Below are 22,500 nucleotides of genomic sequence, written 5' to 3'. Positions count from 1 at the left end.
TGGGAATACAAGGTGCTGTAGATATTTTTATACTACCAACACCGTTCTGTTGATGCATTCCATTTTCAAACGTATTCATTTATGAACCAGTAGTTAGAAGTAGAAAAGTTCTAACAGAAACCATAAAGCTCATCTACAGCCACACTACACTGGATACGCCCAATCTCATCTGATCTTGGAAGCTAAGCAGTGTTGGGCCTGGTTAGTACTTGAATGGGAGACCACCTGGGAATACAAGGTGCTGTAGATATTTTTATACTGCCAACACCGTTCTGTTGATGCATTCCATTTTCAAACGTATTCATTTATGAACCAGTAGTTAGAAGTAGAAAAGTTCTAACAGAAACCATAAAGCTCATCTACAGCCACACCACACTGGATACGCCCAATCTCATCTGATCTTGGAAGCTAAGCAGTGTTGGGCCTGGTTAGTACTTGGATAGGAGACCACCTGGGAATTCAAGGTGCTGTAGATAATTTTATACTGCCAACACCGTTCTGTTGATGCATTCCATTTTAAAACGTATTCATTTATGAACCAGTAGTTAGAAGTAGAAAAGTTCTAACAGAAACCACAAAGTTCATCTACAACCACACCACACTGGATACGCCCAATCTCATCTGATCTTGGAAGCTAAGCAGTGTTGGGCCTGGTTAGTACTTGGATGGGAGACCACCTGGGAATACAAGGTGCTGTAGATATTTTTATACTGCCAACACTGTTCTGTTGATGCATTCCATTTTCAAACGTGTTCATTTATGAACCAGTAGTTAGAAGTAGAAAAGTTCTAACAGAAACCACAAAGCTCATCTGCAGCCACACCACACTGGATATGCCCAATCTCATCTGATCTTGGAAGTTAAGCAGTGTTGGACCTGGTTAGTACTTGGATGGGAGACCACCTGGGAATACAAGGTGCTGTAGATATTTTTATACTACCAACACCGTTCTGTTGATGCATTCCATTTTCAAACGTATTCATTTATGAACCAGTAGTTAGAAGTAGAAAAGTACTAACAGAAACCATAAAGCTCTTCTACAGCCACACCACACTCAATATGACCAATCTCATCTGATCTTGGAAGCTAAGCAGTGTTGGGCCTGGTTAGTACTTGGATGGGAGACCACCTGGGAATACAAGGTGCTGTAGATAATTTTATACTGCCAACACCGTTCTGTTGATGCATTCCATTTTCAAACATATTCATTTATGAACCAGTAGTTAGAAGTAGAAAAGTTCTAACAGAAACCACAAAGCTCATCTACAGCCACACCACACTGGATACGCCCAATCTCATCTGATCTTGGAAGCTAAGCAGTGTTGGGCCTGGTTAGTACTTGGATGGGAGACCACCTGGGAATACAAGGTGCTGTAGATATTTTTATACTGCCAACACCGTTCTGTTGATGCATTCAATTTTCAAATGTATTCATTTAAGAACCAGTAGTTAGAAGTAGAAAAGTTCTAACAGAAACCAGAAAGTTCATCTACAGCAACACCACACTGGATACGCCCAATCTCATCTGATCTTGGAAGCTAAGCAGTGTTGGACCTGGTTAGTACTTGGATGGAAGACCACCTGGGAATACAAGGTGCTGTATACATTTTTATACTGCCAACACCGTTCTGTTGATGCATTCCATTTTCAAACATATTAATTTACGAACCAGTAGTTAGAAGTAGAAAAGTTCTAACAGAAACCACAAAGCTCATCTACAGCCACACCACACTGGATACGCCCAATCTCATCTGATCTTGGAAGTTAAGCAGTGTTGGGCCTGGTTAGTACTTGGATGGAAGACCACCTGGGAATACAAGGAGCTGTAGATATTTTTATACTGCCAACACCGTTCTGTTGATGCATTCAATTTTCAAATGTATTCATTTATGAACCAGTAGTTAGAAGTAGAAAAGTTCTAACAGAAACCAAAAAGTTCATCTACAGCAACACCACACTGGATACGCCCAATCTCATCTGATCTTGGAAGCTAAGCAGTGTTGGGCCTGGTTAGTACTTGGATGGGAGACCACCTGGGAATACAAGGTGCTGTAGATATTTTTATACTGGCAACACCGTTCTGTTGATGCATTCCATTTTCAAACGTATTCATTTATGAACCAGTAGTTAGAAGTAGAAAAGTTCTAACAGAAACCATAAATCTTATCTTCAGCCACACCACACTGGATATGCCCAATCTCATCTGATCTTGGAAGCTAAGCAGTGTTGGGCCTGGTTAGTACTTGGATGGGAGACCACCTGGGAATGCAAGGTGCTGTAGATATTTTTATACTACCAACACCGTTCTGTTGATGCATTCCATTTTCAAACGTATTCATTTATGAACCAGTAGTTAGAAGTAGAAAAGTTCTAACAGAAACCATAAAGCTCATCTACAGCCACACCACACTGGATACACCCAATCTCATCTGATCTTGGAAGCTAAGCAGTGTTGGGCCTGGTTAGTACTTGGATGGGAGACCACCTGGGAATACAAGGTGCTGTAGATATTTTTATACTGCCAACACCGTTCTGTTGATGCATTCCATTTTCAAACGTATTCATTTATGAACCAGTAGTTAGAAGTAGAAAAGTTCTAACAGAAACCATAAAGCTCATCTACAGCCACACCACACTTGATACGCCCAATCTCATCTGATCTTGGAAGCTAAGCAGTGTTGGGCCTGGTTAGTACTGGGATGGGAGACCACCTGGGAATACAAGGTGCTGTTGATAATTTTATACTGCCAACACCGTTCTGTTGATGCATTCCATTTTAAAATGTATTCATTTATGAACCAGTAGTTAGAAGTAGAAAAGTTCTAACAGAAACCACAAAGCGCATCTACAGCCACACCACATTGGATACGCCCAATCTCATCTGATCTTGGAAGCTAAGCAGTGTTGGGCCTGGTTAGTACTTGGATGGGAGACCACCTGGGAATACAAGGTGCTGTAGATATTTTTATACTACCAACACCGTTCTGTTGATGCATTCCATTTTCAAACGTATTCATTTATGAACCAGTAGTTAGAAGTAGAAAAGTTCTAACAGAAACCATAAAGCTCATCTACAGCCACACTACACTGGATACGCCCAATCTCATCTGATCTTGGAAGCTAAGCAGTGTTGGGCCTGGTTAGTACTTGAATGGGAGACCACCTGGGAATACAAGGTGCTGTAGATATTTTTATACTGCCAACACCGTTCTGTTGATGCATTCCATTTTCAAACGTATTCATTTATGAACCAGTAGTTAGAAGTAGAAAAGTTCTAACAGAAACCATAAAGCTCATCTACAGCCACACCACACTGGATACGCCCAATCTCATCTGATCTTGGAAGCTAAGCAGTGTTGGGCCTGGTTAGTACTTGGATAGGAGACCACCTGGGAATTCAAGGTGCTGTAGATAATTTTATACTGCCAACACCGTTCTGTTGATGCATTCCATTTTAAAACGTATTCATTTATGAACCAGTAGTTAGAAGTAGAAAAGTTCTAACAGAAACCACAAAGTTCATCTACAACCACACCACACTGGATACGCCCAATCTCATCTGATCTTGGAAGCTAAGCAGTGTTGGGCCTGGTTAGTACTTGGATGGGAGACCACCTGGAAATACAAGGTGCTGTAGATATTTTTATACTGCCAACACCGTTCTGTTGATGCATTCCATTTTCAAACGTATTCATTTATGAACCAGTAGTTAGAAGTAGAAAAGTTCTAACAGAAACCACAAAGCTCATCTACAGCCACACCACACTGGATACGCCCAATCTTATCTGATCTTGGAAGCTAAGCAGTGTTGGGCCTGGTTAGTACTTGGATGGGAGACCACCTGGGAATACAAGGTGCTGTAGATATTTTTATACTGCCAACACCGTTCTGTTGATGCATTCAATTTTCAAATGTATTCATTTATGAACCAGTAGTAAGAAGTAGAAAAGTTCAAACAGAAACCACAAAGCTCATCTACAGCCACACCACACTGGATACGCCCAATCTCATCTGATCTTGGAAGCTAAGCAGTGTTGGGCCTGGTTAGTACTTGGATGGGAGACCACCTGGGAATACAAGGTGCTGTAGATATTTTTATACTGCCAACACTGTTCTGTTGATGCATTCCATTTTCAAACGTATTCATTTATGAACCAGTAGTTAGAAGTAGAAAAGTTCTAACAGAAACCACAAAGCTCATCTGCAGCCACACCACACTGGATATGCCCAATCTCATCTGATCTTGGAAGTTAAGCAGTGTTGGGCCTGGTTAGTACTTGGATGGGAGACCACCTGGGAATACTAGGTGCTGTAGATATTTTTATACTACCAACACCGTTCTGTTGATGCATTCCATTTTCAAACGTATTCATTTATGAACCAGTAGTTAGAAGTAGAAAAGTTCTAACAGAAACCACAAAGCGCATCTACAGCCACACCACATTGGATACGCCCAATCTCATCTGATCTTGGAAGCTAAGCAGTGTTGGGCCTGGTTAGTACTTGGATGGGAGACCACCTGGGAATACAAGGTGCTGTAGATATTTTTATACTACCAACACCGTTCTGTTGATGCATTCCATTTTCAAACGTATTCATTTATGAACCAGTAGTTAGAAGTAGAAAAGTTCTAACAGAAACCATAAAGCTCATCTACAGCCACACTACACTGGATACGCCCAATCTCATCTGATCTTGGAAGCTAAGCAGTGTTGGGCCTGGTTAGTACTTGAATGGGAGACCACCTGGGAATACAAGGTGCTGTAGATATATTTATACTACCAACACCGTTCTGTTGATGCATTCCATTTTCAAACATATTCATTTATGAACCAGTAGTTAGAAGTAGAAAAGTACTTACAGAAACCATAAAGCTCTTCTACAGCCACACCACACTGGATATGCCCAATCTCATCTGATCTTGGAAGCTAAGCAGTGTTGGGCCTGGTTAGTACTTGGATAGGAGACCACCTGGGAATACAAGGTGCTGTAGATAATTTTATACTGCCAACACCGTTCTGTTGATGCATTCCATTTTAAAACGTATTCATTTATGAACCAGTAGTTAGAAGTAGAAAAGTTCTAACAGAAACCACAAAGTTCATCTACAACCACACCACACTGGATACGCCCAATCTCATCTGATCTTGGAAGCTAAGCAGTGTTGGGCCTGGTTAGTACTTGGATGGGAGACCACCTGGGAATACAAGGTGCTGTAGATATTTTTATACTGCCAACACCGTTCTGTTGATGCATTCCATTTTCAAACGTATTCATTTATGAACCAGTAGTTAGAAGTAGAAAAGTTCTAACAGAAACCACAAAGCTCATCTACAGCCACACCACACTGGATACGCCCAATCTCATCTGATCTTGGAAGCTAAGCAGTGTTGGGCCTGGTTAGTACTTGGATGGGAGACCACCTGGGAATACAAGGTGCTGTAGATATTTTTATACTGCCAACACCGTTCTGTTGATGCATTCAATTTTCAAATGTATTCATTTATGAACCAGTAGTTAGAAGTAGAAAAGTTCTAACAGAAACCACAAAGCTCATCTACAGCCACACCACACTGGATACGCCCAATCTTATCTGATCTTGGAAGCTAAGCAGTGTTGGGCCTGGTTAGTACTTGGATGGGAGACCACCTGGGAATACAAGGTGCTGTAGATATTTTTATACTGCCAACACCGTTCTGTTGATGCATTCAATTTTCAAATGTATTCATTTATGAACCAGTAGTAAGAAGTAGAAAAGTTCAAACAAAATCCACAAAGCTCATCTACAGCCACACCACACTGGATACGCCCAATCTCATCTGATCTTGGAAGCTAAGCAGTGTTGGGCCTGGTTAGTACTTGGATGGGAGACCACCTGGGAATACAAGGTGCTGTAGATATTTTTATACTGCCAACACTGTTCTGTTGATGCATTCCATTTTCAAACGTATTCATTTATGAACCAGTAGTTAGAAGTAGAAAAGTTCTAACAGAAACCACAAAGCTCATCTGCAGCCACACCACACTGGATATGCCCAATCTCATCTGATCTTGGAAGCTAAGCAGTGTTGGGCCTGGTTAGTACTTGAATGGGAGACCACCTGGGAATACAAGGTGCTGTAGATATTTTTATACTGCCAACACCGTTCTGTTGATGCATTCCATTTTCAAACGTATTCATTTATGAACCAGTAGTTAGAAGTAGAAAAGTTCTAACAGAAACCATAAAGCTCTTCTACAGCCACACCACACTGGATACACCCAATCTCATCTGATCTTGGAAGCTAAGCAGTGTTGGGCCTGGTTAGTACTTGGATAGGAGACCACCTGGGAATACAAGGTGCTGTAGATAATTTTATACTGCCAACACCGTTCTGTTGATGCATTCCATTTTAAAACGTATTCATTTATGAACCAGTAGTTAGAAGTAGAAAAGTTCTAACAGAAACCACAAAGTTCATCTACAACCACACCACACTGGATACGCCTAATCTCATCTGATCTTGGAAGCTAAGCAGTGTTGGGCCTGGTTAGTACTTGGATGGGAGACCACCTGGAAATACAAGGTGCTGTAGATATTTTTATACTGCCAACACCGTTCTGTTGATGCATTCCATTTTCAAACGTATTCATTTATGAACCAGTAGTTAGAAGTAGAAAAGTTCTAACAGAAACCACAAAGCTCATCTACAGCCACACCACACTGGATACGCCCAATCTTATCTGATCTTGGAAGCTAAGCAGTGTTGGGCCTGGTTAGTACTTGGATGGGAGACCACCTGGGAATACAAGGTGCTGTAGATATTTTTATACTGCCAACACCGTTCTGTTGATGCATTCAATTTTCAAATGTATTCATTTATGAACCAGTAGTAAGAAGTAGAAAAGTTCAAACAGAAACCACAAAGCTCATCTACAGCCACACCACACTGGATACGCCCAATCTCATCTGATCTTGGAAGCTAAGCAGTGTTGGGCCTGGTTAGTACTTGGATGGGAGACCACCTGGGAATACAAGGTGCTGTAGATATTTTTATACTGCCAACACTGTTCTGTTGATGCATTCCATTTTCAAACGTATTCATTTATGAACCAGTAGTTAGAAGTAGAAAAGTTCTAACAGAAACCACAAAGCTCATCTGCAGCCACACCACACTGGATATGCCCAATCTCATCTGATCTTGGAAGTTAAGCAGTGTTGGGCCTGGTTAGTACTTGGATGGGAGACCACCTGGGAATACTAGGTGCTGTAGATATTTTTATACTACCAACACCGTTCTGTTGATGCATTCCATTTTCAAACGTATTCATTTATGAACCAGTAGTTAGAAGTAGAAAAGTTCTAACAGAAACCACAAAGCGCATCTACAGCCACACCACATTGGATACGCCCAATCTCATCTGATCTTGGAAGCTAAGCAGTGTTGGGCCTGGTTAGTACTTGGATGGGAGACCACCTGGGAATACAAGGTGCTGTAGATATTTTTATACTACCAACACCGTTCTGTTGATGCATTCCATTTTCAAACGTATTCATTTATGAACCAGTAGTTAGAAGTAGAAAAGTTCTAACAGAAACCATAAAGCTCATCTACAGCCACACTACACTGGATACGCCCAATCTCATCTGATCTTGGAAGCTAAGCAGTGTTGGGCCTGGTTAGTACTTGAATGGGAGACCACCTGGGAATACAAGGTGCTGTAGATATATTTATACTACCAACACCGTTCTGTTGATGCATTCCATTTTCAAACATATTCATTTATGAACCAGTAGTTAGAAGTAGAAAAGTACTTACAGAAATCATAAAGCTCTTCTACAGCCACACCACACTGGATATGCCCAATCTCATCTGATCTTGGAAGCTAAGCAGTGTTGGGCCTGGTTAGTACTTGGATAGGAGACCACCTGGGAATACAAGGTGCTGTAGATAATTTTATACTGCCAACACCGTTCTGTTGATGCATTCCATTTTAAAACGTATTCATTTATGAACCAGTAGTTAGAAGTAGAAAAGTTCTAACAGAAACCACAAAGCTCATCTACAGCCACACCACACTGGATACGCCCAATCTCATCTGATCTTGGAAGCTAAGCAGTGTTGGGCCTGGTTAGTACTTGGATGGGAGACCACCTGGGAATACAAGGTGCTGTAGATATTTTTATACTGCCAACACCGTTCTGTTGATGCATTCAATTTTCAAATGTATTCATTTATGAACCAGTAGTTAGAAGTAGAAAAGTTCTAACAGAAACCACAAAGCTCATCTACAGCCACACCACACTGGATACGCCCAATCTTATCTGATCTTGGAAGCTAAGCAGTGTTGGGCCTGGTTAGTACTTGGATGGGAGACCACCTGGGAATACAAGGTGCTGTAGATATTTTTATACTGCCAACACCGTTCTGTTGATGCATTCAATTTTCAAATGTATTCATTTATGAACCAGTAGTAAGAAGTAGAAAAGTTCAAACAAAATCCACAAAGCTCATCTACAGCCACACCACACTGGATACGCCCAATCTCATCTGATCTTGGAAGCTAAGCAGTGTTGGGCCTGGTTAGTACTTGGATGGGAGACCACCTGGGAATACAAGGTGCTGTAGATATTTTTATACTGCCAACACTGTTCTGTTGATGCATTCCATTTTCAAACGTATTCATTTATGAACCAGTAGTTAGAAGTAGAAAAGTTCTAACAGAAACCACAAAGCTCATCTGCAGCCACACCACACTGGATATGCCCAATCTCATCTGATCTTGGAAGCTAAGCAGTGTTGGGCCTGGTTAGTACTTGAATGGGAGACCACCTGGGAATACAAGGTGCTGTAGATATTTTTATACTGCCAACACCGTTCTGTTGATGCATTCCATTTTCAAACGTATTCATTTATGAACCAGTAGTTAGAAGTAGAAAAGTTCTAACAGAAACCATAAAGCTCTTCTACAGCCACACCACACTGGATACACCCAATCTCATCTGATCTTGGAAGCTAAGCAGTGTTGGGCCTGGTTAGTACTTGGATAGGAGACCACCTGGGAATACAAGGTGCTGTAGATAATTTTATACTGCCAACACCGTTCTGTTGATGCATTCCATTTTAAAACGTATTCATTTATGAACCAGTAGTTAGAAGTAGAAAAGTTCTAACAGAAACCACAAAGTTCATCTACAACCACACCACACTGGATACGCCTAATCTCATCTGATCTTGGAAGCTAAGCAGTGTTGGGCCTGGTTAGTACTTGGATGGGAGACCACCTGGAAATACAAGGTGCTGTAGATATTTTTATACTGCCAACACCGTTCTGTTGATGCATTCCATTTTCAAACGTATTCATTTATGAACCAGTAGTTAGAAGTAGAAAAGTTCTAACAGAAACCACAAAGCTCATCTACAGCCACACCACACTGGATACGCCCAATATTATCTGATCTTGGAAGCTAAGCAGTGTTGGGCCTGGTTAGTACTTGGATGGGAGACCACCTGGGAATACAAGGTGCTGTAGATATTTTTATACTGCCAACACCGTTCTGTTGATGCATTCAATTTTCAAATGTATTCATTTATGAACCAGTAGTAAGAAGTAGAAAAGTTCAAACAGAAACCACAAAGCTCATCTACAGCCACACCACACTGGATACGCCCAATCTCATCTGATCTTGGAAGCTAAGCAGTGTTGGGCCTGGTTAGTACTTGGATGGGAGACCACCTGGGAATACAAGGTGCTGTAGATATTTTTATACTGCCAACACTGTTCTGTTGATGCATTCCATTTTCAAACGTATTCATTTATGAACCAGTAGTTAGAAGTAGAAAAGTTCTAACAGAAACCACAAAGCTCATCTGCAGCCACACCACACTGGATATGCCCAATCTCATCTGATCTTGGAAGTTAAGCAGTGTTGGGCCTGGTTAGTACTTGGATGGGAGACCACCTGGGTATACTAGGTGCTGTAGATATTTTTATACTACCAACACCGTTCTGTTGATGCATTCCATTTTCAAACGTATTCATTTATGAACCAGTAGTTAGAAGTAGAAAAGTTCTAACAGAAACCACAAAGCGCATCTACAGCCACACCACATTGGATACGCCCAATCTCATCTGATCTTGGAAGCTAAGCAGTGTTGGGCCTGGTTAGTACTTGGATGGGAGACCACCTGGGAATACAAGGTGCTGTAGATATTTTTATACTACCAACACCGTTCTGTTGATGCATTCCATTTTCAAACGTATTCATTTATGAACCAGTAGTTAGAAGTAGAAAAGTTCTAACAGAAACCATAAAGCTCATCTACAGCCACACTACACTGGATACGCCCAATCTCATCTGATCTTGGAAGCTAAGCAGTGTTGGGCCTGGTTAGTACTTGAATGGGAGACCACCTGGGAATACAAGGTGCTGTAGATATTTTTATACTACCAACACCGTTCTGTTGATGCATTCCATTTTCAAACATATTCATTTATGAACCAGTAGTTAGAAGTAGAAAAGTACTTACAGAAACCATAAAGCTCTTCTACAGCCACACCACACTGGATATGCCCAATCTCATCTGATCTTGGAAGCTAAGCAGTGTTGGGCCTGGTTAGTACTTGAATGGGAGACCACCTGGGAATACAAGGTGCTGTAGATATTTTTATACTGCCAACACCGTTCTGTTGATGCATTCCATTTTCAAACGTATTCATTTATGAACCAGTAGTTAGAAGTAGAAAAGTTCTAACAGAAACACAAAGTTCATGTAAACCACACCACACTGGATACGCCCTATCTCATCTGATCTTGGAAGCTAAGCAGTGTTGGGCCTGGTTAGTACTTGGATGGGAGACCACCTGGAAATACAAGGTGCTGTAGATATTTTTATACTGCCAACACCGTTCTGTTGATGCATTCCATTTTCAAACGTATTCATTTATGAACCAGTAGTTAGAAGTAGAAAAGTTCTAACAGAAACCACAAAGCGCATCTACAGCCACACCACATTGGATACGCCCAATCTCATCTGATCTTGGAAACTAAGCAGTGTTGGGCCTGGTTAGTACTTGGATGGGAGACCACCTGGGAATACAAGGTGCTGTAGATATTTTTATACTACCAACACCGTTCTGTTGATGCATTCCATTTTCAAACGTATTCATTTATGAACCAGTAGTTAGAAGTAGAAAAGTTCTAACAGAAACCATAAAGCTCATCTACAGCCACACTACACTGGATACGCCCAATCTTATCTGATCTTGGAAGCTAAGCAGTGTTGGGCCTGGTTAGTACTTGAATGGGAGACCACCTGGGAATACAAGGTGCTGTAGATATTTTTATACTACCAACACCGTTCTGTTGATGCATTCCATTTTCAAACATATTCATTTATGAACCAGTAGTTAGAAGTAGAAAAGTACTTACAGAAACCATAAAGCTCTTCTACAGCCACACCACACTGGATATGCACAATCTCATCTGATCTTGGAAGCTAAGCAGTGTTGGGCCTGGTTAGTACTTGAATGGGAGACCACCTGGGAATACAAGGTGCTGTAGATATTTTTATACTGCCAACACCGTTCTGTTGATGCATTCCATTTTCAAACGTATTCATTTATGAACCAGTAGTTAGAAGTAGAAAAGTTCTAACAGAAACCATAAAGCTCATCTACAGCCACACCACACTGGATACGCCCAATCTCATCTGATCTTGGAAGCTAAGCAGTGTTGGGCCTGGTTAGTACTTGGATAGGAGACCACCTGGGAATACAAGGTGCTGTAGATAATTTTATACTGCCAACACCGTTCTGTTGATGCATTCCATTTTAAAACGTATTCATTTATGAACCAGTAGTTAGAAGTAGAAAAGTTCTAACAGAAACCACAAAGTTCATCTACAACCACACCACACTGGATACGCCCAATCTCATCTGATCTTGGAAGCTAAGCAGTGTTGGGCCTGGTTAGTACTTGGATGGGAGACCACCTGGGAATACAAGGTGCTGTAGATATTTTTATACTGCCAACACCGTTCTGTTGATGCATTCCATTTTCAAACGTATTCATTTATGAACCAGTAGTTAGAAGTAGAAAAGTTCTAACAGAAACCACAAAGCTCATCTACAGCCACACCACACTGGATACGCCCAATCTCATCTGATCTTGGAAGCTAAGCAGTGTTGGGCCTGGTTAGTACTTGGATGGGAGACCACCTGGGAATACAAGGTGCTGTAGATATTTTTATACTGCCAACACCGTTCTGTTGATGCATTCAATTTTCAAATGTATTCATTTATGAACCAGTAGTTAGAAGTAGAAAAGTTCTAACAGAAACCACAAAGCTCATCTACAGCCACACCACACTGGATACGCCCAATCTTATCTGATCTTGGAAGCTAAGCAGTGTTGGGCCTGGTTAGTACTTGGATGGGAGACCACCTGGGAATACAAGGTGCTGTAGATATTTTTATACTGCCAACACCGTTCTGTTGATGCATTCAATTTTCAAATGTATTCATTTATGAACCAGTAGTAAGAAGTAGAAAAGTTCAAACAGAAACCACAAAGCTCATCTACAGCCACACCACACTGGATACGCCCAATCTCATCTGATCTTGGAAGCTAAGCAGTGTTGGGCCTGGTTAGTACTTGGATGGGAGACCACCTGGGAATACAAGGTGCTGTAGATATTTTTATACTGCCAACACTGTTCTGTTGATGCATTCCATTTTCAAACGTATTCATTTATGAACCAGTAGTTAGAAGTAGAAAAGTTCTAACAGAAACCACAAAGCTCATCTGCAGCCACACCACACTGGATATGCCCAATCTCTAATCTGATCTTGGAAGCTAAGCAGTGTTGGGCCTGGTTAGTACTTGAATGGGAGACCACCTGGGAATACAAGGTGCTGTAGATATTTTTATACTGCCAACACCGTTCTGTTGATGCATTCCATTTTCAAACGTATTCATTTATGAACCAGTAGTTAGAAGTAGAAAAGTTCTAACAGAAACCATAAAGCTCATCTACAGCCACACCACACTGGATACGCCCAATCTCATCTGATCTTGGAAGCTAAGCAGTGTTGGGCCTGGTTAGTACTTGGATAGGAGACCACCTGGGAATACAAGGTGCTGTAGATAATTTTATACTGCCAACACCGTTCTGTTGATGCATTCCATTTTAAAACGTATTCATTTATGAACCAGTAGTTAGAAGTAGAAAAGTTCTAACAGAAACCACAAAGTTCATCTACAACCACACCACACTGGATACGCCTAATCTCATCTGATCTTGGAAGCTAAGCAGTGTTGGGCCTGGTTAGTACTTGGATGGGAGACCACCTGGAAATACAAGGTGCTGTAGATATTTTTATACTGCCAACACCGTTCTGTTGATGCATTCCATTTTCAAACGTATTCATTTATGAACCAGTAGTTAGAAGTAGAAAAGTTCTAACAGATACCACAAAGCTCATCTACAGCCACACCACACTGGATACGCCCAATCTTATCTGATCTTGGAAGCTAAGCAGTGTTGGGCCTGGTTAGTACTTGGATGGGAGACCACCTGGGAATACAAGGTGCTGTAGATATTTTTATACTGCCAACACCGTTCTGTTGATGCATTCAATTTTCAAATGTATTCATTTATGAACCAGTAGTAAGAAGTAGAAAAGTTCAAACAGAAACCACAAAGCTCATCTACAGCCACACCACACTGGATACGCCCAATCTCATCTGATCTTGGAAGCTAAGCAGTGTTGGGCCTGGTTAGTACTTGGATGGGAGACCACCTGGGAATACAAGGTGCTGTAGATATTTTTATACTGCCAACACTGTTCTGTTGATGCATTCCATTTTCAAACGTATTCATTTATGAACCAGTAGTTAGAAGTAGAAAAGTTCTAACAGAAACCACAAAGCTCATCTGCAGCCACACCACACTGGATATGCCCAATCTCATCTGATCTTGGAAGTTAAGCAGTGTTGGGCCTGGTTAGTACTTGGATGGGAGACCACCTGGGAATACTAGGTGCTGTAGATATTTTTATACTACCAACACCGTTCTGTTGATGCATTCCATTTTCAAACGTATTCATTTATGAACCAGTAGTTAGAAGTAGAAAAGTTCTAACAGAAACCATAAAGCTCATCTACAGCCACACTACACTGGATACGCCCAATCTCATCTGATCTTGGAAGCTAAGCAGTGTTGGGCCTGGTTAGTACTTGAATGGGAGACCACCTGGGAATACAAGGTGCTGTAGATATTGTTATACTACCAACACCGTTCTGTTGATGCCTTCCATTTTCAAACATATTCATTTATGAACCAGTAGTTAGAAGTAAAAAAGTACTTACAGAAACCATAAAGCTCTTCTACAGCCACACCACACTGGATATGCCCAATCTCATCTGATCTTGGAAGCTAAGCAGTGTTGGGCCTGGTTAGTACTTGAATGGGAGACCACCTGGGAATACAAGGTGCTGTAGATATTTTTATACTGCCAACACCGTTCTGTTGATGCATTCCATTTTCAAACGTATTCATTTATGAACCAGTAGTTAGAAGTAGAAAAGTTCTAACAGAAACCATAAAGCTCATCTACAGCCACACCACACTGGATACGCCCAATCTCATCTGATCTTGGAAGCTAAGCAGTGTTGGGCCTGGTTAGTACTTGGATAGGAGACCACCTGGGAATACAAGGTGCTGTAGATAATTTTATACTGCCAACACCGTTCTGTTGATGCATTCCATTTTAAAACGTATTCATTTATGAACCAGTAGTTAGAAGTAGAAAAGTTCTAACAGAAACCACAAAGTTCATCTACAACCACACCACACTGGATACGCCCAATCTCATCTGATCTTGGAAGCTAAGCAGTGTTGGGCCTGGTTAGTACTTGGATGGGAGACCACCTGGGAATACAAGGTGCTGTAGATATTTTTATACTGCCAACACCGTTCTGTTGATGCATTCCATTTTCAAACGTATTCATTTATGAACCAGTAGTTAGAAGTAGAAAAGTTCTAACAGAAACCACAAAGCTCATCTACAGCCACACCACACTGGATACGCCCAATCTCATCTGATCTTGGAAGCTAAGCAGTGTTGGGCCTGGTTAGTACTTGGATGGGAAACCACCTGGGAATACAAGGTGCTGTAGATATTTTTATACTGCCAACACCGTTCTGTTGATGCATTCCATTTTCAAACGTATTCATTTATGAACCAGTAGTTAGAAGTAGAAAAGTTCTAACAGAAACAACAAAGCTCATCTACAGCCACTCCACACTGGATACGCCCAGTCTCATCTGATCTTGGAAGCTAAGTAGTGTTGGGCCTGGTTAGTACTTGGATGGGAGACCACCTGGGAATACAAGGTGCTGTAGATATTTTTATACTACCAACACCGTTCTGTTGATGCATTCCATTTTCAAACGTATTCATTTATGAACCAGTAGTTAGAAGTAGAAAAGTTCTAACAGAAACCATAAAGCTCATCTACAGCCACACCACACTGGATATGCCCAATCTCATCTGATCTTGGAAGCTAAGCAGTGTTGGGCCTGGTTAGTACTTGGATGGGAGACCACCTGGGAATACAAGGTGCTGTAGATTTTTTTATACTACCAACACCGTTCTGTTGATGCATTCCATTTTCAAACGTATTCATTTATGAACCAGTAGTTAGAAGTAGACAAGTTCTAACAGAAACCATAAAGCTCATCTACAGCCACACCACACTGGATACACCCAATCTCATCTGATCTTGGAAGCTAAGCAGTGTTGGGCCTGGTTAGTACTTGGATGGGAAACCACCTGGGAATACAAGGTGCTGTAGATATTTTTATACTGCCAACACCGTTCTGTTGATGCATTCCATTTTCAAACGTATTCATTTATGAACCAGTAGTTAGAAGTAGAAAAGTTCTAACAGAAACCAGAAAGCTCATCTACAGCCACACCACACTGGATACGCCCAATCTCATCTGATCTTGGAAGCTAAGCAGTGTTGGGCCTGGTCAGTACTTGTATGGGAGACCACCTGGGAATACAAGGTGCTGTAGATATTTTTATACTGCCAACACCGTTCTGTTGATGCATTCCATTTTCAAACGTATTCATTTATTAACCAGTAGTTAGAAGTAGAAAAGTTGTAACAGAAACCACAAAGTTCATCTACAGCCACACCACACTGGATACGCCCAATCTCATCTGATCTTGGAAGCTAAGCAGTGTTGGGCCTGGTTAGTACTTGGATGGGAGACCACCTGGGAATACAAAGTGCTGTATATATTTTTATACTGCCAACACCGTTCTGTTGATGCATTCCATTTTCAAACGTATTCATTTATGAACCAGTAGTTAGAAGTAGAAAAGTTCTAACAGAAACCATAAAGCTCATCTACAGCCACACCACACTGGATATGCCCAATCTCATCTGATCTTAGAAGCTAAACAGTGTTGGGCCTGGTTAGTACTTGGATGGGAGACCACCTGGGAATACAAGGTGCTGTAGATATTTTTATACTGCCAACACCGTTCTGTTGATGCATTCCATTTTCAAACGTATTCATTTATGAACCAGTAGTTAGAAGTAGAAAAGTTCTAACAGAAACTGTAAAGCTCATCTACAGCCACACCACACTGGATATGCCCAATCTCATCTGATCTTGGAAGCTAAGCAGTGTTGGGCCTGGTTAGTACTTGGATGGGAGACCACCTGGGAATAGAAGGTGCTGTAGATAATTTTATACTGCCAACACCGTTCTGTTGATGCATTCCATTTTCAAACGTATTCATTTATGAACCAGTAGTTAGAAGTAGAAAAGTACTAACAGAAACCATAAAGCTCTTCTACAGCCACACCACACTGGATATGCCCAATTTCATCTGATCTAGGAAGCTAAGCAGTGTTGGGCCTGGTTAGTACTTGGATGGGAGACCACCTGGGAATAGAAGGTGCTGTAGATATTTTTAATCTACCAACACCGTTCTGTTGATGCATTCCATTTTCAAACGTATTCATTTATGAACCAGTAGTTAGAAGTAGAAAAGTTCTAACAGAAAAAATAATGCTCATCTACAGCCACACCACACTGGATACGCCCAATCTCATCTGATCTTGGAAGCTAAGCAGTTTTGGGCCTGGTTAGTACTTGGATAGGAGACCACCTGGGAATACAAGGTGCTGTAGATATTTTTATACTACCAACACCGTTCTGTTGATGCATTCCATTTTCAAACGTATTCATTTATGAACCAGTAGTTAGAGGTAGAAAAGTTCGAACAGAAACCACAAAGCTCATCTACAGCCACACCACACTGGATACGCCCAATCTCATCTGATCTTGGAAGCTAAGCAGTGTTGGGCCTGGTTAGTACTTGGATGGGAGACCACCTGGGAATACAAGGTGCTGTAGATATTTTTATACTGCCAACACCGTTCTGTTGATGCATTCAAATTTAAAATGTATTCATTTATGAACCAGTAGTTAGAAGTAGAAAAGTTCAAACAGAAACCACAAAGCTCATCTACAGCCACACCACACTGGATACGCCCAATCTCATCTGATCTTGGAAGCTAAGCAGTGTTGGGCATGGTTAGTACTTGGATGGGAGACCACCTAAGAATACAAGGTGCTGTAGATATTTTTATACTGCCAACACCGTTCTGTTGATGCATTCAATTTTCAAATGTTTTCATTTAATGAACCAGTAGTTAGAAGTAGAAAAGTTCAAACAGAAACCACAAAGCTAATCTACAGCCACACCACACTGGATACGCCAAATCTCATCTGATCTTGGAAGTTAAGCAGTGTTGGGCCTGGTCAGTACTTGGATGGGAGACCACCTGGGAATACAAGGTACTGTAGATATTTTTATACTGCCAACACCGTTCTGTTGATGCATTCCATTTTCAAACGTATTCATTTATGAACCAGTAGTTAGAAGTAGAAAAGTTCTAACAGAAACCATAAAGTTCATCTACAGCCACACCACACTGGATACGCCCAATCTCATCTGATCTTGTTAGCTAAGCAGTGTTAGGCCTGGTTAGTACTTGGATGGGAGACCACCTGGGAATACAAGGTGCTGTAGATATTTTTATACTACCAACACCATTCTGTTGATGCATTCCATTTTCAAATGTATTTATTTATGAACCAGTAGTTAGAAGTAGAAAAGTTCAAACAGAAACCACAAAGCTCATCTACAGCCACACCACACTGGATACGTCCAATCTCATCTGGTCTTGGAAGCTAAGCTGTGTTGCGCCTGGTTAGTACTTGGATGGGGGACCACCTGGGAATACAAGGTGCTGTAGATATTTTTATACTGCCAACACCGTTCTGTTGATGCATTCCATTTTCAAACGTATTCATTTATGAACCAGTAGTTAGAAGTAGAAAAGTTCTAACAGAAACCACAAAGCTCATCTACAGCCACACCACACTGGATTCGCCCAATCTCATCTGATCTTGGAAGCTAAGCAGTGTATTGTGCCTGGTTAGTACTTGGATGGGAGACCACCTGGGAATACAAGGTGCTGTAGATATTTTTATACTGCCAACACCGTTCTGTTGATGCATTCAATTTTCAAATGTATTCATTTAATGAACCAGTAGTTAGAAGTAGAAAAGTTCAAACAGAAACCACAAAGCTCATCTACAGCCACACCACACTGGATACGCCAAATCTCATCTGATCTTGGAAGTTAAGCAGTGTTGGGCCTGGTCAGTACTTGGATGGGAGACCACCTGGGAATACAAGGTACTGTAGATATTTTTATACTGCCAACACCGTTCTGTTGATGCATTCCATTTTCAAACGTATTCATTTATGAACCAGTAGTTAGAAGTAGAAAAGTTCTAACAGAAACCATAAAGTTCATCTACAGCCACACCACACTGGATACGCCCAATCTCATCTGATCTTGTTAGCTAAGCAGTGTTGGGCCTGGTTAGTACTTGGATGGGAGACCACCTGGGAATACAAGGTGCTGTAGATATTTTTATACTACCAACACCATTCTGTTGATGCATTCCATTTTCAAATGTATTCATTTATGAACCAGTAGTTAGAAGTAGAAAAGTTCAAACAGAAACCACAAAGCTCATCTACAGCCACACCACACTGGATACGCCCAATCTCATCTGGTCTTGGAAGCTAAGCTGTGTTGCGCCTGGTTAGTACTTGGATGGGGGACCACCTGGGAATACAAGGTGCTGTAGATATTTTTATACTGCCAACACCGTTCTGTTGATGCATTCCATTTTCAAACGTATTCATTTATGAACCAGTAGTTAGAAGTAGAAAAGTTCTAACAGAAACCACAAAGCTAATCTACAGCCACACCACACTGGATTCGCCCAATCTCATCTGATCTTGGAAGCTAAGCAGTGTATTGTGCCTGGTTAGTACTTGGATGGGAGACCACCTGGGAATACAAGGTGCTGTAGATATTTTTATACTGCCAACACCGTTCTGTTGATGCATTCCATTTTAAAACGTATTCATTTATGAACCAGTAGTTAGAAGTAGAAAAGTTCTAACAGAAACCAGAAAGTTCATCTACAGCCACACCACACTGGATACGCCAAATCTCATCTGATCTTGGAAGCTAAGCAGTGTTGGGCCTGGTTAGTACTTGGATGGGAGACCACCTGGGAATACAAGGTGCTGTAGATATTTTTATACTGCAAACACCATTCTGTTGATGCATTCCATTTTAAAAAGTATTCATTTATGAACCAGTAGTTAGAAGTAGAAAAGTTCTAACAAACCAGAAAGTTCATCTACAGCAACACCACACTGGATACGCCCAATCTCATCTGATCTTGTTAGCTAAGCAGTGTTGGGCCTGGTTAGTACTTGGATGGGAGACCACCTGGGAATACAAGGTGCTGTAGATAATTTTATACTGCCAACACCGTTCTGTTGATGCATTCCATTTTAAAACGTATTCATTTATGAACCAGTAGTTAGAAGTAGAAAAGTTCAAACAGAAACCACAAAGCTCATCTACAGCCACACCACACTGGATACACCCAATCTCATCTGATCTTGGAAGCTAAGCAGTGTTGGGCCTGGTTAGTACTTGGATGGGAGACCACCTGGGAATACAAGGTGCTGTAGATATTTTTAAACTGCCAACACCGTTCTGTTGATGCATTCCATTTTCAAACGTATTCATTTATGAACCAGTAGTTAGAAGTAGAAAAGTTCTAACAGAAACCAGAAAGTTCATCTACAGCAACACCACACTGGATACGCCCAATCTCATCTGATCTTGGAAGCTAAGCAGTGTTGGGCCTGGTTAGTACTTGGATGGGAGACCACCTGGGAATACAAGGTGCTGTAGATATTTTTATACTGCCAACACCGTTCTGTTGGTGCATTCCATTTTCAAACGTATTCATTTATGAACCAGTAGTTAGAGGTAGAAAAGTTCGAACAGAAACCACAAAGCTCATCTACAGCCACACCACACTGGATACGCCCAATCTCATCTGATCTTGGAAGCTAAGCAGTGTTGGGCCTGGTTAGTACTTGGATGGGAGACCACCTGGGAATACAAGGTGCTGTAGATATTTTTATACTGCCAACACCGTTCTGTTGATGCATTCAAATTTCAAATGTATTCATTTATGAACCAGTAGTTAGAAGTAGAAAAGTTCAAACAGAAACCACAAAGCTCATCTACAGCCACACCACACTGGATACGCCCAATCTCATCTGATCTTGGAAGCTAAGCAGTGTTGGGCCTGGTCAGTACTTGTATGGGAGACCACCTGGGAATACAAGGTGCTGTAGATATTTTTATACTGCCAACACCGTTCTGTTGATGCATTCCATTTTCAAACGTATTCATTTATGAACCAGTAGTTAGAAGTAGAAAAGTTCTAACAGAAACCACAAAGTTTATCTACAGCCACACCACACTGGATACGCCCAATCTCATCTGATCTTGGAAGCTAAGCAGTGTTGGGCCTGGTTAGTACTTGGATGGGAGACCACCTGGAATACAAGGTGCTGTAGATATTTTTATACTGCCAACACCGTTCTGTTGATGCATTCCATTTTCAAACGTATTCATTTATGAACCAGTAGTTAGAAGTAGAAAAGTTCTAACAGAAACCACAAAGCTCATCTACAGCCACACCACACTGGATACGCCCAATCTCATCTGATCTTGGAAACTAAGCAGTGTTGGGCATGGTTAGTACTTGGATGGGAGACCACCTGGAATACAAGGTGCTGTAGATATTTTTATACTGCCAACACCGTTCTGTTGATGCATTCCATTTTCAAACGTATTCATTTATGAACCAGTAGTTAGAAGTAGAAAAGTTCTAACAGAAACCACAAAGCTCATCTACAGCCACACCACACTGGATACGCCCAATCTCATCTGATCTTGGAAGCTAAGCAGTGTTGGGCATGGTTAGTACTTGGATGGGAGACCACCTAAGAATACAAGGTGCTGTAGATATTTTTATACTGCCAACACCGTTCTGTTGATGCATTCAATTTTCAAATGTATTCATTTAATGAACCAGTAGTTAGAAGTAGAAAAGTTCAAACAGAAACCACAAAGCTCATCTACAGCCACACCACACTGGATACGCCAAATCTCATCTGATCTTGGAAGTTAAGCAGTGTTGGGCCTGGTCAGTACTTGGATGGGAGACCACCTGGGAATACAAGGTACTGTAGATATTTTTATACTGCCAACACCGTTCTGTTGATGCATTCCATTTTCAAACGTATTCATTTATGAACCAGTAGTTAGAAGTAGAAAAGTTCTAACAGAAACCATAAAGTTCATCTACAGCCACACCACACTGGATACGCCCAATCTCATCTGATCTTGTTAGCTAAGCAGTGTTGGGCCTGGTTAGTACTTGGATGGGAGACCACCTGGGAATACAAGGTGCTGTAGATATTTTTATACTACCAACACCATTCTGTTGATGCATTCCATTTTCAAATGTATTCATTTATGAACCAGTAGTTAGAAGTAGAAAAGTTCAAACAGAAACCACAAAGCTCATCTACAGCCACACCACACTGGATACGCCCAATCTCATCTGGTCTTGGAAGCTAAGCTGTGTTGCGCCTGGTTAGTACTTGGATGGGGGACCACCTGGGAATACAAGGTGCTGTAGATATTTTTATACTGCCAACACCGTTCTGTTGATGCATTCCATTTTCAAACGTATTCATTTATGAACCAGTAGTTAGAAGTAGAAAAGTTCTAACAGAAACCACAAAGCTCATCTACAGCCACACCACACTGGATTCGCCCAATCTCATCTGATCTTGGAAGCTAAGCAGTGTATTGTGCCTGGTTAGTACTTGGATGGGAGACCACCTGGGAATACAAGGTGCTGTAGATATTTTTATACTGCCAACACCGTTCTGTTGATGCATTCCATTTTAAAACGTATTCATTTATGAACCAGTAGTTAGAAGTAGAAAAGTTCTAACAGAAAC

At 41.2% G+C, this 22,500-nt stretch overlaps 82 non-coding genes and 18 pseudogenes across 82 annotated transcripts in view; all 100 read left to right on the top strand.

Annotated features, from left to right (window-relative positions):
- LOC134902245 (5S ribosomal RNA) overlaps nucleotides 1-24 on the top strand; it is a 119-nt gene extending 95 nt beyond the window's left edge. The window contains exon 1 of the ribosomal RNA XR_010175713.1: nucleotides 1-24. This exon is cut by the window's left edge and continues 95 nt beyond it. This is a non-coding gene — a ribosomal RNA (5S ribosomal RNA).
- Nucleotides 25-131: 107 nt separating this feature from the next.
- LOC135064266 (5S ribosomal RNA) lies at nucleotides 132-250 on the top strand. The gene has a single exon (XR_010250577.1). It is a non-coding gene; the product is annotated as a 5S ribosomal RNA (ribosomal RNA).
- A 107-nt stretch (nucleotides 251-357) lies between these two features.
- On the top strand, nucleotides 358-476 carry LOC135063976 (5S ribosomal RNA). The gene has a single exon (XR_010250294.1). It is a non-coding gene; the product is annotated as a 5S ribosomal RNA (ribosomal RNA).
- Nucleotides 477-583: 107 nt separating this feature from the next.
- LOC135062773 (5S ribosomal RNA) lies at nucleotides 584-702 on the top strand. The gene has a single exon (XR_010249117.1). It is a non-coding gene; the product is annotated as a 5S ribosomal RNA (ribosomal RNA).
- A 107-nt stretch (nucleotides 703-809) lies between these two features.
- LOC135065862 (5S ribosomal RNA) lies at nucleotides 810-928 on the top strand. Its single transcript, XR_010252132.1, has one exon. It is a non-coding gene; the product is annotated as a 5S ribosomal RNA (ribosomal RNA).
- Nucleotides 929-1,035: 107 nt separating this feature from the next.
- On the top strand, nucleotides 1,036-1,154 carry LOC134891195 (5S ribosomal RNA; annotated as a pseudogene).
- A 107-nt stretch (nucleotides 1,155-1,261) lies between these two features.
- On the top strand, nucleotides 1,262-1,380 carry LOC135070230 (5S ribosomal RNA). Its single transcript, XR_010256401.1, has one exon. It is a non-coding gene; the product is annotated as a 5S ribosomal RNA (ribosomal RNA).
- A 107-nt stretch (nucleotides 1,381-1,487) lies between these two features.
- Nucleotides 1,488-1,606, top strand: LOC134891637 (5S ribosomal RNA; annotated as a pseudogene).
- A 107-nt stretch (nucleotides 1,607-1,713) lies between these two features.
- LOC135065131 (5S ribosomal RNA) lies at nucleotides 1,714-1,832 on the top strand. The gene has a single exon (XR_010251419.1). It is a non-coding gene; the product is annotated as a 5S ribosomal RNA (ribosomal RNA).
- A 107-nt stretch (nucleotides 1,833-1,939) lies between these two features.
- On the top strand, nucleotides 1,940-2,058 carry LOC135059765 (5S ribosomal RNA). Its single transcript, XR_010246164.1, has one exon. It is a non-coding gene; the product is annotated as a 5S ribosomal RNA (ribosomal RNA).
- A 107-nt stretch (nucleotides 2,059-2,165) lies between these two features.
- On the top strand, nucleotides 2,166-2,284 carry LOC135069821 (5S ribosomal RNA). The gene has a single exon (XR_010256003.1). It is a non-coding gene; the product is annotated as a 5S ribosomal RNA (ribosomal RNA).
- A 107-nt stretch (nucleotides 2,285-2,391) lies between these two features.
- Nucleotides 2,392-2,510, top strand: LOC135067606 (5S ribosomal RNA). The gene has a single exon (XR_010253817.1). It is a non-coding gene; the product is annotated as a 5S ribosomal RNA (ribosomal RNA).
- Nucleotides 2,511-2,617: 107 nt separating this feature from the next.
- Nucleotides 2,618-2,736, top strand: LOC135065762 (5S ribosomal RNA). The gene has a single exon (XR_010252034.1). It is a non-coding gene; the product is annotated as a 5S ribosomal RNA (ribosomal RNA).
- Nucleotides 2,737-2,843: 107 nt separating this feature from the next.
- Nucleotides 2,844-2,962, top strand: LOC134902244 (5S ribosomal RNA). Its single transcript, XR_010175712.1, has one exon. It is a non-coding gene; the product is annotated as a 5S ribosomal RNA (ribosomal RNA).
- Nucleotides 2,963-3,069: 107 nt separating this feature from the next.
- Nucleotides 3,070-3,188, top strand: LOC135064265 (5S ribosomal RNA). The gene has a single exon (XR_010250576.1). It is a non-coding gene; the product is annotated as a 5S ribosomal RNA (ribosomal RNA).
- A 107-nt stretch (nucleotides 3,189-3,295) lies between these two features.
- Nucleotides 3,296-3,414, top strand: LOC135063975 (5S ribosomal RNA). The gene has a single exon (XR_010250293.1). It is a non-coding gene; the product is annotated as a 5S ribosomal RNA (ribosomal RNA).
- Nucleotides 3,415-3,521: 107 nt separating this feature from the next.
- Nucleotides 3,522-3,640, top strand: LOC135070905 (5S ribosomal RNA). Its single transcript, XR_010257053.1, has one exon. It is a non-coding gene; the product is annotated as a 5S ribosomal RNA (ribosomal RNA).
- A 107-nt stretch (nucleotides 3,641-3,747) lies between these two features.
- On the top strand, nucleotides 3,748-3,866 carry LOC135063722 (5S ribosomal RNA). Its single transcript, XR_010250046.1, has one exon. It is a non-coding gene; the product is annotated as a 5S ribosomal RNA (ribosomal RNA).
- A 107-nt stretch (nucleotides 3,867-3,973) lies between these two features.
- On the top strand, nucleotides 3,974-4,092 carry LOC135070219 (5S ribosomal RNA). Its single transcript, XR_010256390.1, has one exon. It is a non-coding gene; the product is annotated as a 5S ribosomal RNA (ribosomal RNA).
- Nucleotides 4,093-4,199: 107 nt separating this feature from the next.
- LOC135059115 (5S ribosomal RNA) lies at nucleotides 4,200-4,318 on the top strand. Its single transcript, XR_010245531.1, has one exon. It is a non-coding gene; the product is annotated as a 5S ribosomal RNA (ribosomal RNA).
- Nucleotides 4,319-4,425: 107 nt separating this feature from the next.
- On the top strand, nucleotides 4,426-4,544 carry LOC134902243 (5S ribosomal RNA). Its single transcript, XR_010175711.1, has one exon. It is a non-coding gene; the product is annotated as a 5S ribosomal RNA (ribosomal RNA).
- A 107-nt stretch (nucleotides 4,545-4,651) lies between these two features.
- Nucleotides 4,652-4,770, top strand: LOC135064264 (5S ribosomal RNA). Its single transcript, XR_010250575.1, has one exon. It is a non-coding gene; the product is annotated as a 5S ribosomal RNA (ribosomal RNA).
- A 107-nt stretch (nucleotides 4,771-4,877) lies between these two features.
- Nucleotides 4,878-4,996, top strand: LOC134885726 (5S ribosomal RNA). The gene has a single exon (XR_010169834.1). It is a non-coding gene; the product is annotated as a 5S ribosomal RNA (ribosomal RNA).
- Nucleotides 4,997-5,103: 107 nt separating this feature from the next.
- LOC135062772 (5S ribosomal RNA) lies at nucleotides 5,104-5,222 on the top strand. The gene has a single exon (XR_010249116.1). It is a non-coding gene; the product is annotated as a 5S ribosomal RNA (ribosomal RNA).
- Nucleotides 5,223-5,329: 107 nt separating this feature from the next.
- Nucleotides 5,330-5,448, top strand: LOC135070207 (5S ribosomal RNA). Its single transcript, XR_010256379.1, has one exon. It is a non-coding gene; the product is annotated as a 5S ribosomal RNA (ribosomal RNA).
- A 107-nt stretch (nucleotides 5,449-5,555) lies between these two features.
- Nucleotides 5,556-5,674, top strand: LOC135063721 (5S ribosomal RNA). The gene has a single exon (XR_010250045.1). It is a non-coding gene; the product is annotated as a 5S ribosomal RNA (ribosomal RNA).
- Nucleotides 5,675-5,781: 107 nt separating this feature from the next.
- LOC135070196 (5S ribosomal RNA) lies at nucleotides 5,782-5,900 on the top strand. Its single transcript, XR_010256368.1, has one exon. It is a non-coding gene; the product is annotated as a 5S ribosomal RNA (ribosomal RNA).
- Nucleotides 5,901-6,007: 107 nt separating this feature from the next.
- LOC135067714 (5S ribosomal RNA) lies at nucleotides 6,008-6,126 on the top strand. Its single transcript, XR_010253925.1, has one exon. It is a non-coding gene; the product is annotated as a 5S ribosomal RNA (ribosomal RNA).
- A 107-nt stretch (nucleotides 6,127-6,233) lies between these two features.
- Nucleotides 6,234-6,352, top strand: LOC135065153 (5S ribosomal RNA). Its single transcript, XR_010251441.1, has one exon. It is a non-coding gene; the product is annotated as a 5S ribosomal RNA (ribosomal RNA).
- Nucleotides 6,353-6,459: 107 nt separating this feature from the next.
- On the top strand, nucleotides 6,460-6,578 carry LOC134888224 (5S ribosomal RNA; annotated as a pseudogene).
- A 107-nt stretch (nucleotides 6,579-6,685) lies between these two features.
- Nucleotides 6,686-6,804, top strand: LOC135063720 (5S ribosomal RNA). The gene has a single exon (XR_010250044.1). It is a non-coding gene; the product is annotated as a 5S ribosomal RNA (ribosomal RNA).
- Nucleotides 6,805-6,911: 107 nt separating this feature from the next.
- LOC135070185 (5S ribosomal RNA) lies at nucleotides 6,912-7,030 on the top strand. The gene has a single exon (XR_010256357.1). It is a non-coding gene; the product is annotated as a 5S ribosomal RNA (ribosomal RNA).
- A 107-nt stretch (nucleotides 7,031-7,137) lies between these two features.
- On the top strand, nucleotides 7,138-7,256 carry LOC135059104 (5S ribosomal RNA). The gene has a single exon (XR_010245520.1). It is a non-coding gene; the product is annotated as a 5S ribosomal RNA (ribosomal RNA).
- Nucleotides 7,257-7,363: 107 nt separating this feature from the next.
- LOC134902242 (5S ribosomal RNA) lies at nucleotides 7,364-7,482 on the top strand. The gene has a single exon (XR_010175710.1). It is a non-coding gene; the product is annotated as a 5S ribosomal RNA (ribosomal RNA).
- Nucleotides 7,483-7,589: 107 nt separating this feature from the next.
- Nucleotides 7,590-7,708, top strand: LOC135064263 (5S ribosomal RNA). The gene has a single exon (XR_010250574.1). It is a non-coding gene; the product is annotated as a 5S ribosomal RNA (ribosomal RNA).
- Nucleotides 7,709-7,815: 107 nt separating this feature from the next.
- On the top strand, nucleotides 7,816-7,934 carry LOC134885725 (5S ribosomal RNA). The gene has a single exon (XR_010169833.1). It is a non-coding gene; the product is annotated as a 5S ribosomal RNA (ribosomal RNA).
- A 107-nt stretch (nucleotides 7,935-8,041) lies between these two features.
- On the top strand, nucleotides 8,042-8,160 carry LOC135070174 (5S ribosomal RNA). The gene has a single exon (XR_010256346.1). It is a non-coding gene; the product is annotated as a 5S ribosomal RNA (ribosomal RNA).
- Nucleotides 8,161-8,267: 107 nt separating this feature from the next.
- On the top strand, nucleotides 8,268-8,386 carry LOC135063719 (5S ribosomal RNA). The gene has a single exon (XR_010250043.1). It is a non-coding gene; the product is annotated as a 5S ribosomal RNA (ribosomal RNA).
- Nucleotides 8,387-8,493: 107 nt separating this feature from the next.
- LOC135070163 (5S ribosomal RNA) lies at nucleotides 8,494-8,612 on the top strand. Its single transcript, XR_010256335.1, has one exon. It is a non-coding gene; the product is annotated as a 5S ribosomal RNA (ribosomal RNA).
- A 107-nt stretch (nucleotides 8,613-8,719) lies between these two features.
- Nucleotides 8,720-8,838, top strand: LOC135067713 (5S ribosomal RNA). Its single transcript, XR_010253924.1, has one exon. It is a non-coding gene; the product is annotated as a 5S ribosomal RNA (ribosomal RNA).
- A 107-nt stretch (nucleotides 8,839-8,945) lies between these two features.
- Nucleotides 8,946-9,064, top strand: LOC135065152 (5S ribosomal RNA). The gene has a single exon (XR_010251440.1). It is a non-coding gene; the product is annotated as a 5S ribosomal RNA (ribosomal RNA).
- Nucleotides 9,065-9,171: 107 nt separating this feature from the next.
- LOC134888223 (5S ribosomal RNA) lies at nucleotides 9,172-9,290 on the top strand (annotated as a pseudogene).
- Nucleotides 9,291-9,397: 107 nt separating this feature from the next.
- On the top strand, nucleotides 9,398-9,516 carry LOC134888895 (5S ribosomal RNA; annotated as a pseudogene).
- Nucleotides 9,517-9,623: 107 nt separating this feature from the next.
- On the top strand, nucleotides 9,624-9,742 carry LOC135070152 (5S ribosomal RNA). Its single transcript, XR_010256324.1, has one exon. It is a non-coding gene; the product is annotated as a 5S ribosomal RNA (ribosomal RNA).
- Nucleotides 9,743-9,849: 107 nt separating this feature from the next.
- LOC135063320 (5S ribosomal RNA) lies at nucleotides 9,850-9,968 on the top strand. The gene has a single exon (XR_010249655.1). It is a non-coding gene; the product is annotated as a 5S ribosomal RNA (ribosomal RNA).
- Nucleotides 9,969-10,075: 107 nt separating this feature from the next.
- On the top strand, nucleotides 10,076-10,194 carry LOC134902241 (5S ribosomal RNA). The gene has a single exon (XR_010175709.1). It is a non-coding gene; the product is annotated as a 5S ribosomal RNA (ribosomal RNA).
- Nucleotides 10,195-10,301: 107 nt separating this feature from the next.
- LOC135064262 (5S ribosomal RNA) lies at nucleotides 10,302-10,420 on the top strand. Its single transcript, XR_010250573.1, has one exon. It is a non-coding gene; the product is annotated as a 5S ribosomal RNA (ribosomal RNA).
- Nucleotides 10,421-10,527: 107 nt separating this feature from the next.
- On the top strand, nucleotides 10,528-10,646 carry LOC135068507 (5S ribosomal RNA). Its single transcript, XR_010254706.1, has one exon. It is a non-coding gene; the product is annotated as a 5S ribosomal RNA (ribosomal RNA).
- Nucleotides 10,647-10,752: 106 nt separating this feature from the next.
- On the top strand, nucleotides 10,753-10,870 carry LOC134897483 (5S ribosomal RNA; annotated as a pseudogene).
- A 107-nt stretch (nucleotides 10,871-10,977) lies between these two features.
- On the top strand, nucleotides 10,978-11,096 carry LOC135068607 (5S ribosomal RNA). The gene has a single exon (XR_010254801.1). It is a non-coding gene; the product is annotated as a 5S ribosomal RNA (ribosomal RNA).
- Nucleotides 11,097-11,203: 107 nt separating this feature from the next.
- LOC134885703 (5S ribosomal RNA) lies at nucleotides 11,204-11,322 on the top strand. Its single transcript, XR_010169813.1, has one exon. It is a non-coding gene; the product is annotated as a 5S ribosomal RNA (ribosomal RNA).
- Nucleotides 11,323-11,429: 107 nt separating this feature from the next.
- Nucleotides 11,430-11,548, top strand: LOC134888859 (5S ribosomal RNA; annotated as a pseudogene).
- Nucleotides 11,549-11,655: 107 nt separating this feature from the next.
- Nucleotides 11,656-11,774, top strand: LOC135063677 (5S ribosomal RNA). The gene has a single exon (XR_010250002.1). It is a non-coding gene; the product is annotated as a 5S ribosomal RNA (ribosomal RNA).
- A 107-nt stretch (nucleotides 11,775-11,881) lies between these two features.
- Nucleotides 11,882-12,000, top strand: LOC135062771 (5S ribosomal RNA). Its single transcript, XR_010249115.1, has one exon. It is a non-coding gene; the product is annotated as a 5S ribosomal RNA (ribosomal RNA).
- A 107-nt stretch (nucleotides 12,001-12,107) lies between these two features.
- On the top strand, nucleotides 12,108-12,226 carry LOC135070140 (5S ribosomal RNA). The gene has a single exon (XR_010256313.1). It is a non-coding gene; the product is annotated as a 5S ribosomal RNA (ribosomal RNA).
- Nucleotides 12,227-12,333: 107 nt separating this feature from the next.
- On the top strand, nucleotides 12,334-12,452 carry LOC135063718 (5S ribosomal RNA). The gene has a single exon (XR_010250042.1). It is a non-coding gene; the product is annotated as a 5S ribosomal RNA (ribosomal RNA).
- A 107-nt stretch (nucleotides 12,453-12,559) lies between these two features.
- On the top strand, nucleotides 12,560-12,678 carry LOC135070128 (5S ribosomal RNA). Its single transcript, XR_010256301.1, has one exon. It is a non-coding gene; the product is annotated as a 5S ribosomal RNA (ribosomal RNA).
- Nucleotides 12,679-12,785: 107 nt separating this feature from the next.
- LOC134893126 (5S ribosomal RNA) lies at nucleotides 12,786-12,906 on the top strand (annotated as a pseudogene).
- A 107-nt stretch (nucleotides 12,907-13,013) lies between these two features.
- On the top strand, nucleotides 13,014-13,132 carry LOC135063676 (5S ribosomal RNA). The gene has a single exon (XR_010250001.1). It is a non-coding gene; the product is annotated as a 5S ribosomal RNA (ribosomal RNA).
- Nucleotides 13,133-13,239: 107 nt separating this feature from the next.
- LOC134888222 (5S ribosomal RNA) lies at nucleotides 13,240-13,358 on the top strand (annotated as a pseudogene).
- A 107-nt stretch (nucleotides 13,359-13,465) lies between these two features.
- Nucleotides 13,466-13,584, top strand: LOC135063716 (5S ribosomal RNA). The gene has a single exon (XR_010250040.1). It is a non-coding gene; the product is annotated as a 5S ribosomal RNA (ribosomal RNA).
- Nucleotides 13,585-13,691: 107 nt separating this feature from the next.
- On the top strand, nucleotides 13,692-13,810 carry LOC135070114 (5S ribosomal RNA). The gene has a single exon (XR_010256289.1). It is a non-coding gene; the product is annotated as a 5S ribosomal RNA (ribosomal RNA).
- Nucleotides 13,811-13,917: 107 nt separating this feature from the next.
- LOC135059092 (5S ribosomal RNA) lies at nucleotides 13,918-14,036 on the top strand. Its single transcript, XR_010245509.1, has one exon. It is a non-coding gene; the product is annotated as a 5S ribosomal RNA (ribosomal RNA).
- Nucleotides 14,037-14,143: 107 nt separating this feature from the next.
- LOC135064260 (5S ribosomal RNA) lies at nucleotides 14,144-14,262 on the top strand. The gene has a single exon (XR_010250571.1). It is a non-coding gene; the product is annotated as a 5S ribosomal RNA (ribosomal RNA).
- A 107-nt stretch (nucleotides 14,263-14,369) lies between these two features.
- LOC135068506 (5S ribosomal RNA) lies at nucleotides 14,370-14,488 on the top strand. The gene has a single exon (XR_010254705.1). It is a non-coding gene; the product is annotated as a 5S ribosomal RNA (ribosomal RNA).
- Nucleotides 14,489-14,595: 107 nt separating this feature from the next.
- LOC135063675 (5S ribosomal RNA) lies at nucleotides 14,596-14,714 on the top strand. Its single transcript, XR_010250000.1, has one exon. It is a non-coding gene; the product is annotated as a 5S ribosomal RNA (ribosomal RNA).
- Nucleotides 14,715-14,821: 107 nt separating this feature from the next.
- On the top strand, nucleotides 14,822-14,940 carry LOC135062770 (5S ribosomal RNA). The gene has a single exon (XR_010249114.1). It is a non-coding gene; the product is annotated as a 5S ribosomal RNA (ribosomal RNA).
- A 107-nt stretch (nucleotides 14,941-15,047) lies between these two features.
- On the top strand, nucleotides 15,048-15,166 carry LOC135058765 (5S ribosomal RNA). The gene has a single exon (XR_010245189.1). It is a non-coding gene; the product is annotated as a 5S ribosomal RNA (ribosomal RNA).
- Nucleotides 15,167-15,273: 107 nt separating this feature from the next.
- LOC134885314 (5S ribosomal RNA) lies at nucleotides 15,274-15,392 on the top strand. The gene has a single exon (XR_010169432.1). It is a non-coding gene; the product is annotated as a 5S ribosomal RNA (ribosomal RNA).
- A 107-nt stretch (nucleotides 15,393-15,499) lies between these two features.
- LOC134901664 (5S ribosomal RNA) lies at nucleotides 15,500-15,618 on the top strand. The gene has a single exon (XR_010175150.1). It is a non-coding gene; the product is annotated as a 5S ribosomal RNA (ribosomal RNA).
- A 107-nt stretch (nucleotides 15,619-15,725) lies between these two features.
- On the top strand, nucleotides 15,726-15,844 carry LOC134900755 (5S ribosomal RNA). Its single transcript, XR_010174259.1, has one exon. It is a non-coding gene; the product is annotated as a 5S ribosomal RNA (ribosomal RNA).
- Nucleotides 15,845-15,951: 107 nt separating this feature from the next.
- On the top strand, nucleotides 15,952-16,070 carry LOC135065549 (5S ribosomal RNA). The gene has a single exon (XR_010251828.1). It is a non-coding gene; the product is annotated as a 5S ribosomal RNA (ribosomal RNA).
- Nucleotides 16,071-16,177: 107 nt separating this feature from the next.
- LOC134884355 (5S ribosomal RNA) lies at nucleotides 16,178-16,296 on the top strand. Its single transcript, XR_010168506.1, has one exon. It is a non-coding gene; the product is annotated as a 5S ribosomal RNA (ribosomal RNA).
- Nucleotides 16,297-16,403: 107 nt separating this feature from the next.
- LOC134885412 (5S ribosomal RNA) lies at nucleotides 16,404-16,522 on the top strand. Its single transcript, XR_010169527.1, has one exon. It is a non-coding gene; the product is annotated as a 5S ribosomal RNA (ribosomal RNA).
- Nucleotides 16,523-16,629: 107 nt separating this feature from the next.
- On the top strand, nucleotides 16,630-16,748 carry LOC135067735 (5S ribosomal RNA). Its single transcript, XR_010253946.1, has one exon. It is a non-coding gene; the product is annotated as a 5S ribosomal RNA (ribosomal RNA).
- A 107-nt stretch (nucleotides 16,749-16,855) lies between these two features.
- Nucleotides 16,856-16,974, top strand: LOC134893542 (5S ribosomal RNA; annotated as a pseudogene).
- A 107-nt stretch (nucleotides 16,975-17,081) lies between these two features.
- Nucleotides 17,082-17,200, top strand: LOC134886229 (5S ribosomal RNA). Its single transcript, XR_010170320.1, has one exon. It is a non-coding gene; the product is annotated as a 5S ribosomal RNA (ribosomal RNA).
- A 107-nt stretch (nucleotides 17,201-17,307) lies between these two features.
- LOC135070103 (5S ribosomal RNA) lies at nucleotides 17,308-17,426 on the top strand. Its single transcript, XR_010256278.1, has one exon. It is a non-coding gene; the product is annotated as a 5S ribosomal RNA (ribosomal RNA).
- Nucleotides 17,427-17,533: 107 nt separating this feature from the next.
- LOC134884892 (5S ribosomal RNA) lies at nucleotides 17,534-17,652 on the top strand. The gene has a single exon (XR_010169023.1). It is a non-coding gene; the product is annotated as a 5S ribosomal RNA (ribosomal RNA).
- Nucleotides 17,653-17,760: 108 nt separating this feature from the next.
- On the top strand, nucleotides 17,761-17,879 carry LOC134884248 (5S ribosomal RNA). The gene has a single exon (XR_010168401.1). It is a non-coding gene; the product is annotated as a 5S ribosomal RNA (ribosomal RNA).
- Nucleotides 17,880-17,986: 107 nt separating this feature from the next.
- Nucleotides 17,987-18,105, top strand: LOC134889699 (5S ribosomal RNA; annotated as a pseudogene).
- Nucleotides 18,106-18,212: 107 nt separating this feature from the next.
- LOC134893892 (5S ribosomal RNA) lies at nucleotides 18,213-18,331 on the top strand (annotated as a pseudogene).
- A 107-nt stretch (nucleotides 18,332-18,438) lies between these two features.
- LOC134893351 (5S ribosomal RNA) lies at nucleotides 18,439-18,559 on the top strand (annotated as a pseudogene).
- Nucleotides 18,560-18,667: 108 nt separating this feature from the next.
- Nucleotides 18,668-18,786, top strand: LOC134884247 (5S ribosomal RNA). Its single transcript, XR_010168400.1, has one exon. It is a non-coding gene; the product is annotated as a 5S ribosomal RNA (ribosomal RNA).
- A 107-nt stretch (nucleotides 18,787-18,893) lies between these two features.
- Nucleotides 18,894-19,012, top strand: LOC135069685 (5S ribosomal RNA). Its single transcript, XR_010255862.1, has one exon. It is a non-coding gene; the product is annotated as a 5S ribosomal RNA (ribosomal RNA).
- Nucleotides 19,013-19,119: 107 nt separating this feature from the next.
- On the top strand, nucleotides 19,120-19,238 carry LOC134891289 (5S ribosomal RNA; annotated as a pseudogene).
- A 107-nt stretch (nucleotides 19,239-19,345) lies between these two features.
- LOC134893349 (5S ribosomal RNA) lies at nucleotides 19,346-19,466 on the top strand (annotated as a pseudogene).
- Nucleotides 19,467-19,573: 107 nt separating this feature from the next.
- Nucleotides 19,574-19,692, top strand: LOC135064358 (5S ribosomal RNA). The gene has a single exon (XR_010250666.1). It is a non-coding gene; the product is annotated as a 5S ribosomal RNA (ribosomal RNA).
- Nucleotides 19,693-19,797: 105 nt separating this feature from the next.
- Nucleotides 19,798-19,916, top strand: LOC134886800 (5S ribosomal RNA). Its single transcript, XR_010170874.1, has one exon. It is a non-coding gene; the product is annotated as a 5S ribosomal RNA (ribosomal RNA).
- Nucleotides 19,917-20,023: 107 nt separating this feature from the next.
- LOC135067493 (5S ribosomal RNA) lies at nucleotides 20,024-20,142 on the top strand. Its single transcript, XR_010253706.1, has one exon. It is a non-coding gene; the product is annotated as a 5S ribosomal RNA (ribosomal RNA).
- A 107-nt stretch (nucleotides 20,143-20,249) lies between these two features.
- Nucleotides 20,250-20,368, top strand: LOC135059764 (5S ribosomal RNA). The gene has a single exon (XR_010246163.1). It is a non-coding gene; the product is annotated as a 5S ribosomal RNA (ribosomal RNA).
- A 107-nt stretch (nucleotides 20,369-20,475) lies between these two features.
- Nucleotides 20,476-20,594, top strand: LOC135070092 (5S ribosomal RNA). The gene has a single exon (XR_010256267.1). It is a non-coding gene; the product is annotated as a 5S ribosomal RNA (ribosomal RNA).
- Nucleotides 20,595-20,701: 107 nt separating this feature from the next.
- LOC135065548 (5S ribosomal RNA) lies at nucleotides 20,702-20,820 on the top strand. Its single transcript, XR_010251827.1, has one exon. It is a non-coding gene; the product is annotated as a 5S ribosomal RNA (ribosomal RNA).
- A 107-nt stretch (nucleotides 20,821-20,927) lies between these two features.
- On the top strand, nucleotides 20,928-21,045 carry LOC134884768 (5S ribosomal RNA). Its single transcript, XR_010168903.1, has one exon. It is a non-coding gene; the product is annotated as a 5S ribosomal RNA (ribosomal RNA).
- Nucleotides 21,046-21,152: 107 nt separating this feature from the next.
- LOC134894315 (5S ribosomal RNA) lies at nucleotides 21,153-21,270 on the top strand (annotated as a pseudogene).
- Nucleotides 21,271-21,377: 107 nt separating this feature from the next.
- Nucleotides 21,378-21,496, top strand: LOC134884891 (5S ribosomal RNA). Its single transcript, XR_010169022.1, has one exon. It is a non-coding gene; the product is annotated as a 5S ribosomal RNA (ribosomal RNA).
- A 108-nt stretch (nucleotides 21,497-21,604) lies between these two features.
- LOC134884246 (5S ribosomal RNA) lies at nucleotides 21,605-21,723 on the top strand. The gene has a single exon (XR_010168399.1). It is a non-coding gene; the product is annotated as a 5S ribosomal RNA (ribosomal RNA).
- A 107-nt stretch (nucleotides 21,724-21,830) lies between these two features.
- Nucleotides 21,831-21,949, top strand: LOC135069684 (5S ribosomal RNA). Its single transcript, XR_010255861.1, has one exon. It is a non-coding gene; the product is annotated as a 5S ribosomal RNA (ribosomal RNA).
- Nucleotides 21,950-22,056: 107 nt separating this feature from the next.
- On the top strand, nucleotides 22,057-22,175 carry LOC134891288 (5S ribosomal RNA; annotated as a pseudogene).
- A 107-nt stretch (nucleotides 22,176-22,282) lies between these two features.
- LOC134893348 (5S ribosomal RNA) lies at nucleotides 22,283-22,403 on the top strand (annotated as a pseudogene).
- The last annotated feature ends 97 nt before the right edge of the window (nucleotides 22,404-22,500 follow it).

This window comes from Pseudophryne corroboree, chromosome 3 (genome assembly GCF_028390025.1).
Source record: "Pseudophryne corroboree isolate aPseCor3 chromosome 3, aPseCor3.hap2, whole genome shotgun sequence".
NCBI lineage: Eukaryota > Metazoa > Chordata > Amphibia > Anura > Myobatrachidae > Pseudophryne > Pseudophryne corroboree.
This window is presented reverse-complemented; position numbering and strand designations above follow the sequence as displayed.